Source organism: Lactuca sativa, chromosome 3, assembly GCF_002870075.4.
Source record: "Lactuca sativa cultivar Salinas chromosome 3, Lsat_Salinas_v11, whole genome shotgun sequence".
NCBI classification, from domain to species: Eukaryota; Viridiplantae; Streptophyta; class Magnoliopsida; order Asterales; family Asteraceae; genus Lactuca; species Lactuca sativa.
The window spans coordinates 172,237,071-172,251,048 of record NC_056625.2 but is presented as its reverse complement, the minus strand read 5'-3'; positions in this window follow the sequence as shown (position 1 = coordinate 172,251,048).

Sequence of the window (13,978 nt, the reverse complement as noted above, 5' to 3'; positions counted from 1 at the left end):
TATGGATGTCAACCTTTGGGTACAATATTTGTAATCGGTTGAAGTCCTACAAGGAAGATGCACATACATGGATGATATTTTACATGGATTAAGCACATGTATATGATGAAGTTGATATGATCTTAAGGTATATACGAAGATCTTGTGAATCATTTTCTTACACATAAATGGTCTTATTTACAAGAAAGGTTACCATGTTGACAAGGATTTTACGATAGTGACACAAGTTTTCACTAAGCTTATTGGCTTATTAATTTAAAGTATTAACTTTTCAAGTGCAAGCTCTAATGTTCAAGGAAAGGAGCCGGTTGTGGCCAATGCGTGTTTTGGGTTCAAGCTTGGAAATATCTTTTATCGACTTCAATTTAGATGATATGTCTTTAAAGATTTTTTGGTGAATTTTAATTTGTAGTAACTTATGATAACATGTAACAAGAATAAAAGCAAAATTTCTTTTGCAAAGACATGGTTTTAACGCATCAATTTTTTTTCAAGGCAATACCACATTTTTTTTTTAAAAAACTTATAATTTTTATGGCAATATCCCTCTAATACTATAATCTAATACGACGGATGATATCATTTCCTAATTTAATGGAAATCTGTCAAAATTTATAGTTAAAAAAATAAAACATAAAAATGATGATATCTAAATATCAATAGTATTAGTTTTTTATAAATTAAATAAAACCTTAATAAATAATAAAAACTAAAAAACATTTTGTTGTTTCAAATTTTTTTTGATATTTTATTCTTATTTACGATTATATTGACAATCTTACAATCTAATAAACAATCTTACCACCCTATATTGATCTTACCCCAATATCGATTTTGTTAAGATCGATATCGTTTTTAAATAGTAGCTTCGAACGATTTTATAATAGAAATGCAATTTTAACAGCATTAGTTGCAAAACTAGGTTCAAGGTTTTTTTTTTTTTTTTTTTTTTTTTTTTTTTTTTTTGTTTTCTAGTTTACCATACTGTTTCTAATTTACAATCCATTTAGCCGTGTTTATATAATTATGTGCCGAAATAAGTATAAAATTTATAAAAACAATTCCTTCATTTTAAATGTTATAAGTAGATAAATGTATTTTAGGTCACTTTAAACTCATCTCATATGTTGGACCCACACGTTACGGTTTCTTCATCTCAAAGTTGAATAGGGGGTTACCAAATTTGGTTCGACAACCCTCATTTGTTATCTTTCGAGCACATGATGAAGTTGGATCCTCTTAACCATAACCATCATTTGGTCTTATGCCTTTTTATTATTTGAGACCTTTTTATTATTTGTTTAAATAATTTTCATTTGGTTTTATGCCTTTTTATTATTTAAGACCTTTGTATTATTTGTTTAAATAATTTTTTTGAACAAAATCTATGGAAAATTATTTTGTACGTTAATAAATTATTATTACTATTTATTTATATTTAATCACTTTGTTGTGTATATTATTTACCATTAAACTCATCGAGTTGTTTATATTTGGCCGGATATTACATGCTAATTTATTTTTAATGATTTACCGTTAAACTTTTTGGTATAAGATTGCCATGAAACTATGTCTTCTTATATGCCCAATCCATTCGTTCCCATAACTACTGTACACATTGCACCGCCACCATCCATCACAATCATTCACCACCACCATGGGCGTCTCTGAAGGGTGTTCGATGTGGGTGGCTGCACAGAAAAAGGGGCTTATTCTTTTCTTTTTTTACAAAGTATATATATATATATATATATATATATATATATATATATATATATATATATATATATATATATATATATATATATATATATATATATATATATGAGACAGTTTAAATAAAAACAGCAAATAATGTGTCAACGTAAAAATACTATTTTTATGTTATTATTCTGCAATGAATGTTTTATATGTGTATTGTTGAAGTAATTCTAATATAAATATTAACGTTTGATTATTCATATATTCATTAGAATGTTATTATATATATATATATATATATATATATATATATATATATATATATATATATATATATATATATATATATATATATATATATATATATATATAATTGAACAAAAATATGTAGATGACTAATGAACAAAAATGTCACAAGAAAAACTTGATAGATTGACAACGATAACTATTGAGAACGATAAATTTGAGAGTATTAATTATGAGGAGTTGATAACTTTGCTACCAAAAGGGCTAGAAGAGCCTTGGGATTCATGTTTTTTGAAACCGGCCAATATATTATAAATAAAATAAAACAGGAGAAAAACACCCAACTAGGAAGCAGCTAGATAGGAATGAGGTACAAAGTTTAAACAAGAAAAACACTAAGGTGTTGTTTGTTTTTTTCTAGAAAAAACATTTCTAACCACTTATTGTTGCGTTGCGCAACACATGCGTAGCACTTGGCTCTTTGTAGCTTTTTGTTTTTCAGGAGACTTCTGATTTAAAAACTGTTGTGCCTGTGATGTGTGGTGCAACATTTGACCTTCTGCTTTAAACCTTTTTACACTTTACTTTAACTTATTGTAGCAGTCTGCAGAAGTTAAAAAAACAAACAAACTTTTTATTACACGTTGCAGTCGTTTGGCCCCCCTCTTCTGCTACAGAGGGTTACATAGATGGTCCACAATCTTCAAATATTTCCGCTTCAAAAAAGCAAACGACACCTAAGAGAAGAAAACAAAAAATAAACCACACACAAAGAAAAGGGGCTTCGGGACCAATCTACCCATATCGCATCTCCTCTATTGCTCCAATTTTTTACCCACAAGTACGCCAACGATTTGATTATATCTACAATTTTGGTGGGTGATAGGCGGTTCTCTTTGAAAATTGCACCATTCCATTCTTTCTATATGCTCCAGATAGAACTATAATAGATTCTCAGTAGTAGCGTCCTCCTTCTTGGACAAGTTCCACATTTAGCTGCATAATCAAGCACATTAATAACCAATTAGAATTATTCTTGAGGAACTTCACACCACCTTAAAATCCAATCCAATACCACCTTTGCAAAATAGCATCAAACTAAAATGAGATCGGCACATTCGTCCATCTCAATACACATCTGACATGTTAAAGATTTAGAATATACCCCTTTCTTTGAAAGCTCCACTGTTTGTTGGAATTCTCCACTGTTTTTTCTCTCCATATGAACCAATTAACCTTCAGTGGGATAGTCTTTATCTAATAGAATTTTCCACAATTAGTGGATGGAGAGTAGCAGGGGCAGAGCTACTATGTAGGGATGGGCTACCTATAGCATCCAAAATCACGATAAAAGATTTCACTTTTCATTTAAATAAGACCATTGTTTTCATAAAACCTAAGTCACAAAACATAAGTATTAAATACAAGCACCCCAAAATCAAAGTATCCAAAACAAGCAAAAATCACAAACTGCAGGGAATGTGTACGATCAAGCCTTCGCTTTCCTAGATCACCAGAAGTATCTAAAATAAAGAAATCCACAAGTGTAAGCGTAAGCTTAGTGAGTTTCCTAAAATACCCAACACATCAGAAATATAATTACAATGTATGCATATAGGGTTCCTCAACCCAACCATCCCAGGTTTGTTGACATAGAGTCTCAACCCAACCATATGGGTTTGTTGACAAAGAGTCTTAACTCAAGTATTCGGGTTTGTGGACATACAGTCTCAACCAAACCATCCGAGTTTGTTGGTCTACCGCACGAAGCAATACATCAATCCAACCATTCGGGTTTGTTGGATTCCCACTTCAACCCAACCATCCAAATATGTCTATGTAAATAACAATTAATCATATAATGTTCCTACCTCAAGTACATAACACAACGAATGGGCCGACTTTGGTGCCTTTGACCTATAGGTATAGTGAGAAAACTCACCTCAAAAACAAGATGATAGTTGAAAAGAACGTAACTCCGAATATTGACTATATAGGTCACTTATTCATCAAAAGAAAGACCAAACCTCAATCCACAACTCAAATACTACCCAAATTACCCCAAATGACCTAAAGTCAAACTTGGTAAAGTCAACGGTCAACAGTCAAAAGTCAATGGTCATAACCAGACCGAGTACACTATGCGTACTCTAACTATACGTCATACTTACTCCAACCCTACGCCCGACGTAAAGGATGGATTGTCTTTTTACATGCACTTCAGGGCTACGTGTCGCATACCATTATGTATGCCCTGCGTACTCAAGCCCAAAACAAACCCTTTATTAATCACTTATCCCCTTAATACCTTTCACCTAATACTCATATCTAACCCCAAAATAGCATACTAAATCATAAAGTTTCCAAATTTATGACTTTGCGTGGTTAGAAAGTGTCTAAATCCAAAACCCTAACTTATCACAAGATTCTAAGCTCCATAACTCGTGCATGGATAAGCAGAAAGGATCAAAATTGCATTTTTATGACTCCATGCCCTAAAAACATCTGAAAAGACTACTCATAAGGATTGGAGTAGCTCATACCTAACTAGAACAAGAATAAGGGACTAAAGGGACATAAATCTAAACCTAACAAGATTTATCAAGATATTCATCAAGTTTTGAACTTTAAACCTCCTAGAGAATGCTTAAGAGATGTAAATCCCAAATCCACAAGGTTTGAAGCTTTCCAAGAAAAACCACCACCTTCTCCTTCCTTCTAAAGCACCCAAAAACACACTTTTTAGCTCACAATGTACTAATCAGGGGTTAGGGTTTTAAAGGATTCGTTTGGAGAGATGGAGGCTGAGAATGGAATAGGTTTATGAAGGTTAAGGTGTTTAAATAGGGCTCAAAACCCTGTATTTTGGGTTTGCACTCTGGCTAAGTACGTCCTGCATACTTGAAACATCCCAAAAATCATAGATAAAATTTTCATTTTTAATTCAACCCAAATCAACAAATATTCAATTCAAATTATCCAAAAGTATTTCATAGTATAATAGTTGTTAGAGTATAATTCCCAAAATCATAAAAATGTGGAAACATGGGTGGATGCGCTGTGATTAAGTTGGACCCTTCCCTTTCAAACTGGAAGTACTTGAAACATAAACTTAAATTTTAAGCACAAACGTTAGTGAGTTTCCTAAGTACCACATACCACACTTAATATACATACATATCATGCTAAAACATGTAACGAGTCTATTTCACCCCTAAGTCCCTTCCGACTCACTGAGTCTCTTCTAACTCCTTCGGTATCTGTTAACTAGTATGGGTCTATTTCACCCTTACAGCTAAGCATACAGTCATACATGAAAGAGTCACAAAGAAAGCAAGCACATCCAGGCATATCAGTAAGTGTTACATATATCATTATTGTCCTAATACATATTACAATGGGTCGGAATTGATGCCTTCGACCCACAAGTATAGTGAGGAGACTCACATCAGTCTGAAGATAAACAAACCACGCTTCCACACTACTGTTACAACGGCTCCTCACACTAAACATTCCCAATTAAGCCTAATTAATACTTAGGGAAATAACCCATAAAAGGTCTAGACTACCATCCAACATGCTAAGGGGTAAAAGACCATTTTATCCTTCCCTTAATGGGCCCTTCAACCCATGAACCAATCCTAAAATACCTAAGGCCCAAGAGACCTAAAGCCCAATAATGACCCAAAAAGGTATAAGGCGTAATAATGGCCCAAACAACCTAAAACCCAAAAAAGGTTCTTGGTGAGTACGCTAAGAGTACCATTAGTACGCCCCTCATACTAGCTTTTTCCAAAAGAAATCGGGGACTCAGATACGTACGTTCAACGTACGCTTTTGTATGCCCTGCATGGCTCAAAGAGACTCAAACCCTAGATTTAGCATTCTACTTCCATCAAATGATAATTAACTCATGCATGGTTGATCCACAACCATCAAGATAAAAACTTTATGAACTAGGAACCTTAGAAACATCAAAAGGAACATCTCATAACTTTTGGAGTAACATTTACTCACAAGAACTCATTCATGGGGACCAAAATATGCTAAAATCTCAACTAGTTGTAGATCTATGCATAGAATAACTAAGTTCAAGACTTTATACCTCTATGAAGCTAAGAAAGTTGAATAAAATCTTGATCTACAAGCTCCTACTTGATCAATGTTCTTTCACCAAGCTTCTTTTTCTTCAAGATACACCAAACAAACACCAAAACACACACAAGGATCAATTCTTTCTAGAAATGGGTTAGGGTTTCGAGAATGTTATAGGGACAACGAAGGCTAATAATGAGAGATCCTTGGGGCATAAGGTGTTTAAATAGATGCAAATCCTAAATTTTAGGGTTTACCCCTGGCTCACATACGTCGTGCGTACCAGGGGTTAACGCTGTGTCCAAATTCCTTCGAGGTACACCCAACGTACCTCATTTACACCCAACATACTTGGTTTTCATGCAAAATAAATAAACACTTAATAAATAAGAATTTTACCTGAAAACCCGAGAGTTACAACTCTCCCCCACTTGAATCAGACTTCATCCTCGAATTTCTCCTCCGTAAAAAATTGTGGGTAGTGCTCCCTCATCTCTTCCTCAGGCTCCTATGTCAATTCCGAACCCTTCCGGTGTTTCCGTTGCATCTTTACTAGACCCACAACCTCGTTTATCAAAGTCTTAGTCTTCTTGTCTAGGATCGCAACTGGTCTCTTTATGTAATTTAGGCGCTTATCCACCTGAATGTCCTCCAAAGGAACCAGTACGGAGTTATTTGATGGGTTATGAGCATTCTAACACTCCTATGGTGTATGTGCAACCCTAGAAACCTTGTATCTATGTTTTCTCTATTATACATGCAAAAATTCATTTTTCCAAGGATTCATCCTAACTAACATATGATTGGGGTATATGTAATATAAAAATTAATAGAATGACATACCTTTCTTGTAGCTTGGGATGTGACAACCCGATATTTCAACGCTTTGTAAACGACCAAAATGGGTCAAGTATTGTAACCACTTCTGAATAATAAAAAGTTTCTTTCATAATAACATGTACAAATAAGTCCTATTTAATTTCCTTCTTTGATTAAATGTCTTTGAACCATGATCGTACGTGAAAAGAACGCCCAAATCCGACTTCATATAGCGAAGTTATGATTTTTCCAAGTTCGGCTTAGCATCAGACAACTAAAAACTCGAATCGGAAATCGATCTACTTTTGGCCGGAATGACCTAAACGAGAATCGAAGGTCTCGTCAATGGTATTCCAGCAGTAAAAAGTCTGGCAAAAACCGACATCAGATAAAGAAGTTATGAATTTTCTAAGAAATTCCTTAAACACGATGGATTTTTAATAAATAATAATAAAATAATTTCAGAATTTGCCGACGGAGTCTAAACGAAAGTTGTAGAGCGTAGTCTCACCTACGCGAGGATATAAAGACCATCGAAAACGGAGTTCGTATGAAGAAGATATGAATTTTTGAAGTTTATTAAATAAATTAATTATTTATTTAAATCAAAATTCGGATATTATCCGAAGGGGAGTCAGCATCCTCTTCCGAAGTACGCGCTGCGTACTCCTGAACGCCCCGCGTAACCGAGAGGATTGGCCTCGGATCGTCCACGTCGCCATATCCGAAGAAACCGACCCATCCGACCCACCCGACCCGTCCGACCCGACGTCCCATCCGACCCGGCGTCCCATCCGACCCACCTCCCCAGCAACCCGTCCCATCCGACCCGAGAACCCAACAACCCGTCCCATCCGAACCGAGGCAGTCGAGGCTTCGGTCATGCATGACGTACGCGTACGCGCTGCGTACGAGCGTACGCCCCGCGTACCGAGGCAGACCAGCCTTCCTATAAATAGAATGCGAGGGTTTCCAAAGAAAGGGTTCATTTCTCTTCTCTCTCTCTCAACATTTCCTCGTTTTCCGTGTCCGTTCAAACCCGAAGCTCTGGTCTTTTTGGCTCAAGTCCCGAAGGTCGATTTTACTCCTGAGATTCCCGAGAATCCCGAGGAAAATCCGTTTCCCGAGACGAAACTCTGCCCGGTTTTCCATCTCGCTATCTCCAAAACTTTCAAGTGAGTTTCATACCCCTTAATCAACCGTTTTAATTATTCTAAATACTTTTATATGCTTTCAAGGGGGGGGGGGGGGGGGGGATTACAAGTAAAACACACGAGTATTATCGTGTGTTCCATAAAGAAACTCTTTTATATACTGTTATATATTCAAATCACATACGATTTATAAACATTTAAAGGAACTTTTATATATATATAACATATGTCACAATAGCATCTTACCTTTTAAAATATAATGTTGTTGTAATGCATGTATAAACTAAACTGTTCTTAGATTTTTCTTGTCTATCCTAGACTCTACACCAAAAATCTATACTTTCATAAACAAGTGATTTCTTTTCTCAATATTTCTAAACAAACAAGACACGCTTTTTGGAAACTATAATAGGTATAGTTTTACGAACAGATTTCTAACTCTTATGTACTAGAATCATATATTTCAAGAAGTTTACTTTCGTATACAAGAACAAACGTAACATTTTGACAAGTAGATCTGTTTTTATACCACGGATTTGTGAGACGCTAACTTCATGTACGTTCGAGTACACATTTCAAGTCCTGTATTATATACCAGAATCCCTTGGAGGGGGAGCGTGGTGTTTGTGTATAGATCTATACGGGCTTGACAAACCCGCGCCCTGACTGTTAGCTGCAGTCCACCGTTTGGGGTGACAAACGTCATAACATTCCAACGCCTGAAGAACGTTGTGTATAGGCATTCAGAGTCAATAGTATGGTTATAAAACTCACAAGGGGTATTAAAAATGCATTGATTTACAAGGTTTTCAAACTCATTGGTTATTTTACATTTACATACATTTTGGAAACAAACATTAGTCTTGTGTGAAGGCTACTTTTATACTAGTAGAAAATATAGGATTTTCTAAACACAAACAAACAAAGATAAAACATTTCATTTTATTCGAACATTGTCACTTAAATACTTATGAAATTCACCAGCTTAAATGCTGATCTACTCTTTCAAAATTACTTGTATGTCCCAGGAAATCAGTAATTTCAGGTATTCATTTCGCTTTTGATGAAGGGATGCTGCGGCGCCAGTTTAATCTCGTATTTTTGACATCATATTGTAATTGAGTTTTGAACATGTAACTTTTGACAAATGTAAACTTTCAATTATATATATGATGGTTGTATTGTTTTCTTTACTATGTATTCATTTGTTACGCTACCACATGAAGTCATCCGCCCCCGAACGTTTCCGCCGTTCAGGTTTGGGGGTGTGACAGATTGGTATCAGAGCAATGTTTATAGTGAACTAAGTATATCGAACCACATAAGATATACAAACTATAAATGCTTAAGGGACTAATACTCTCTGACAAAACAAATTTTCTTTTTACACTTAAGCAGCATTTCGTTCAACTTAAATTGGTAGTTCATTTAAGTACAAATACATGCATACCACGAACTATTTTTCATGTTATACAACTATACAAGTATTTAGACAAGTTGACACTACGATTAAGACTCGATATATGTAATCAGATTTTGGACAAATATAGCGTGATCAACTATATTTGCCCAAGATTGGACCAACGTATATCGAGGAATGATCGTAGTAAGCAACAAGTCAAAACTTACCAAACCATTACAAGAATCAAACACAAGAACTTAAATACTATAGGAGTATTTTACTATCTAAACTAGTTAAACTTACATGTTTTACATGTTCCGACTTTATTCAATTCTTATAACCCTATTTCTCGTACAGTCAAATGGCTGGATTTCACCACCCTGGCGACCCCTACTTTCCCAACCAAGGCAACGGAGGATGGATCGAAGATGATCCCGAAGAGGACGAGGAACCCATAGAAGTGGGTGATGACTCCGGTACCGACTCAGAACCGGAAGTTATCGATCCACCACCCATTCAACCTCCCGTCTTCGTAAGGAACTTTCAAGGACCGACTCCCATCTGGGGAAGTCACCTCCACCATTGGAGCCAACAGCAAAACCTACGCCCTCCCTACGGCATGTGCCGGGACTTCTATGATGTCCGCGGCGGAGGTTCGGCTGATCGAGCACTCCCGGTAATGGTGGGTAAGTTAGCCAATCAGTCTTATCAGTCTGGAGTACAAGCTAGCCGACTCCGGGATATCAACGTGGAAGTGCAGGTTCACACTTCTGACATCCGTAGGCTGGACAAGATGCAAGACAACGCTCAATTCCAAGCTGAAGCGTTTCAAGCGCAAATGATTGCAGCCCTCGCCGAACTAAGGGAACAACAAGCCGCTTTCGATAGGCGTCTAATGGAGTCAAAGCAATCAGATACGGAGTCAAGCTCCAAGCGCAACCTTCGACGCAAGTAGTGCTTTCCTAGGACTCAAATTTTGTTATAGCTTAGGACCTCGGCTAAAAGTCTTTAAATTTCTCGAACTTTGTAATCGGAGACCCTTATAGGGGTCAAATTTTCATGATCGTTGTAACAACTTTTATATTAATATAAGTGGCACTATTACTACTATGTTGAGTATTCCGTTCGAACCTTGAATGGTCTTTGTGAACCCAAATACTTGTTTCATACCTTCAGTCTTACAAATAACTTTCATTCTTCTATTGTAAGACTCATACTATCATCTGTTGTTGAACTATAGCGATTTAGTTCATGAGACACATACATTTTCCATTCTATGAAATTCTTATCCTTGTCTTTTCAATCTATAGTTGAAGGATGCCTCCGCGTAGGAATCCGAGGCGAAACAACGGTGAGGAAGCACCTATACCACCTCCACCACCCCAATTTGATGCTGTTATGTTTCAAGCAGCAGTCACCGCAGCAGTAGCAGCTGCCATGTCACAGATCAATAACTCAAGTGCTAATGGCTCGGGATCTGGCACACACCCATCCAACCATGGCGAGAGTCATGGACCACCTCGAGAATGCACATATAAGGACTTCACTAATGCCAAGCCCCGAATGTTTTATGGTACTGGTGGTGTGATGGCCCTGAGGCAGTGGATTGAAAGGACGGAGGCAGTCTTTGAAATCTGCTCCTGCCCCGAGCACAGCAAGGTCAAATTTGCAACTTTCACCCTTCTCGATAAAGCTTTAACTTGGTGGAATGGCCACGTTAAAGTACTTACCCTAATCGTAGCGAACTCCATAAGCTGGGAGAGCTTGAAGGCCATGATGATGAGAGAGTACTGCCCACGGGGAGAAATTCAAAAGCTTGAACACGAGCTATGGACTCTCGGAATGGTGGGTACCGACATCGCTACTTATACCAACAGATTTTGCGAGCTGGCAATCCTTTGTCCAGATATGATTGCTCCCGAGAGCAAGAAGATAGAAAGGTACATCTGGGGACTGACGCCCCAAATGCGATCAAGCGTGTTAGCTTCTAAACCTGACACCTTTGAAAGTGCTAAGGAACTGGCACAATCTCTGATCGACTACGGAGGTCATCAGAACTCAACCACTTCTGCACCAGCACCACAGAAAGCAAACAACAACTACAACAACTACAACAACTACAACAACAACAACAACAATGGCAGGAAGAGAGCATGGATTAAAGGGAAGGGTGGATCTTCCCAAGAATCCGCAAAGAAACAGCTGGTGTCAGTAAATGCTGCCACTGTACCTGCTACAGCCCCTATAAATACCTACCCAACAAAGCCTTATATAGGCAACCTCCCAAAATGCACCAAATGCAATTACCACCACCATGGACCTTGTCGAACTATGCAGTGCGCCAACTGCAGCCAGAAAGGGCACACAACCCGTTTCTGCAAGGAACCCGCAAATCCGATCACTCAAGTTCCCGGTGCGGGTGTAGGGCAGGCTTGCTACGGTTGTGGCGAGGTGGGTCACTACCAGAGAAACTGTCCTAAGGCAGCAGGCACTGGAGGTGTTAGACGAGTTTTGGCAATAGGCCACGACGAAGCTGTAGCTGACCCAACTATAGTTGCTGGTACGTTCCTTCTCGATAATTCATACGCATGCATATTATTCGATAGTGGAGCGGAGAGAAGCTTCGTGAGTCAAAACTTTATTCATTTACTTAAACCTAAACCTAGCAAGTTAGAAAATTCATTCACTATAGAGATGGCCAATGGAAAAACCGAAAACACAAATTACATATACATGGGCTGTACGTTAACATTAGATGGCCATTCTTTCCCAATCAATCTCATGCCGGTTCAAATTAAAAGTTTCGACGTCATAGTCGGCATGGATTGGTTGAGCCTTCTTCGCGCCGACATCATGTGCTTTGAGAAAGCAGTCCGTCTTAACCTCCCAAACAACGAGACATTAGTTATCTACGGCGACAAATCTAGTGCAAACCTTCGCATCATTTCGTGCATCCAAGCTCGAAAGTGCTTGCGGAAGGATTGTCGAGCATTCCTAGCGCACATCGTCGATATAAGTCAAGAACTGAAGGACATCGAGAGCATCTCGGTAGTACGCGACTTTCCCGATATCTTTCCAGAAGAACTGCTAGGATTACCACCGCAACGCCAAGTCGAGTTCAGAATCGACTTAATTCCAGGAGCTACTCCAGTAGCGAAGTCGCCTTATCGTCTTGCACCAGCAGAGATGCAGGAACTTTCCAGTCAACTTAATGAACTCCTTCACAAAGGATTCATAAGACCAAGTTTCTCACCTTGGGGAGCACCGGTCTTGTTTGTAAAGAAGAAAGACGGATCGTTCCGTGTGTGCATCGACTACAGAGAGCTGAACAAACTTACTGTCAAGAACCGCTATCCTCTACCCCGTATCGACGACCTATTCGATCAACTTCAAGGGGCGAACTACTTCTCCAAAATAGACCTACGATCCGGATATCACCAATTACGAGTTCTAGAGGGGGACATTCCAAAGACAGCTTTCCGAACTCGTTATGGACACTACGAATTCGTGGTGATGCCGTTCGGATTAACCAATGCACCAGCAGTATTTATGGACCTAATGAATAGGGTATGTCGCCCTTACTTGGATCAGTTCGTCATCGTCTTTATCGATGATATACTTATCTACTCTCGAAGTGAGGAAGAGCATAGTCAGCACCTACGAAAAGTCCTAGAAACACTGCGAACAGAGAAACTCTATGCGAAGTTCTCTAAATGCGAATTTTGGATTGGAAGAGTCGAATTTTTAGGTCATGTTGTTAGCGAGAAAGGTATACACGTGGACCCCTCCAAAATTAAGGCTATTGAGAACTGGTCGGCACCAAAGACACCTACAGAAATTCGTCAATTTCTAGGTCTAGCTGGCTACTATCGCAGATTCATAAAGAACTTTTCGAGCATTGCGAAACCTCTTACTTCATTAACCCAGAAAGGTGTGGCCTTTGACTGGGAAGCGAAACAAGAGAAGGCATTCCAGACACTAAAGCAGGCCTTGTGCACCGCACCGATACTATCCCTCCCCGAAGGGATAGAAGACTTCGTAGTATATTGCGATGCTTCAAACCAAGGACTTGGATGTGTTCTTATGCAGAGAGGGAAGGTTATCGCTTATGCCTCCCGACAGCTTAAGACACACGAAGTGAACTATACGACACACGATCTCGAATTAGGAGCAGTGGTATTTGCTCTGAAGATCTGGAGGCACTACTTATACGGAACAAAGAGTACAATATTCACCGATCACAAGAGCCTTCAACACATTTTCAATCAGAAGGAACTCAACATGCGACAACGACGATGGGTTGAGTTACTGAATGACTACGAATGCGAAATTCGTTATCATCCTGGAAAGGCCAACGTAGTAGCCGACGCCCTCAGTCGAAAGGAATACACTGGTCGGAGGGTCAAATCTCTGACCATGACTATCCATTCCCACTTATCCACGCAAATTAAGGAAGCACAAATGGAAGCTTTGCAACCTGAAAATGTGGCGAGTGAATCCCTGCGAGGAATGGAGAAGAATTTAGAAGTCAAGGGTGGCGGAGCCTACTATCTCATGGACC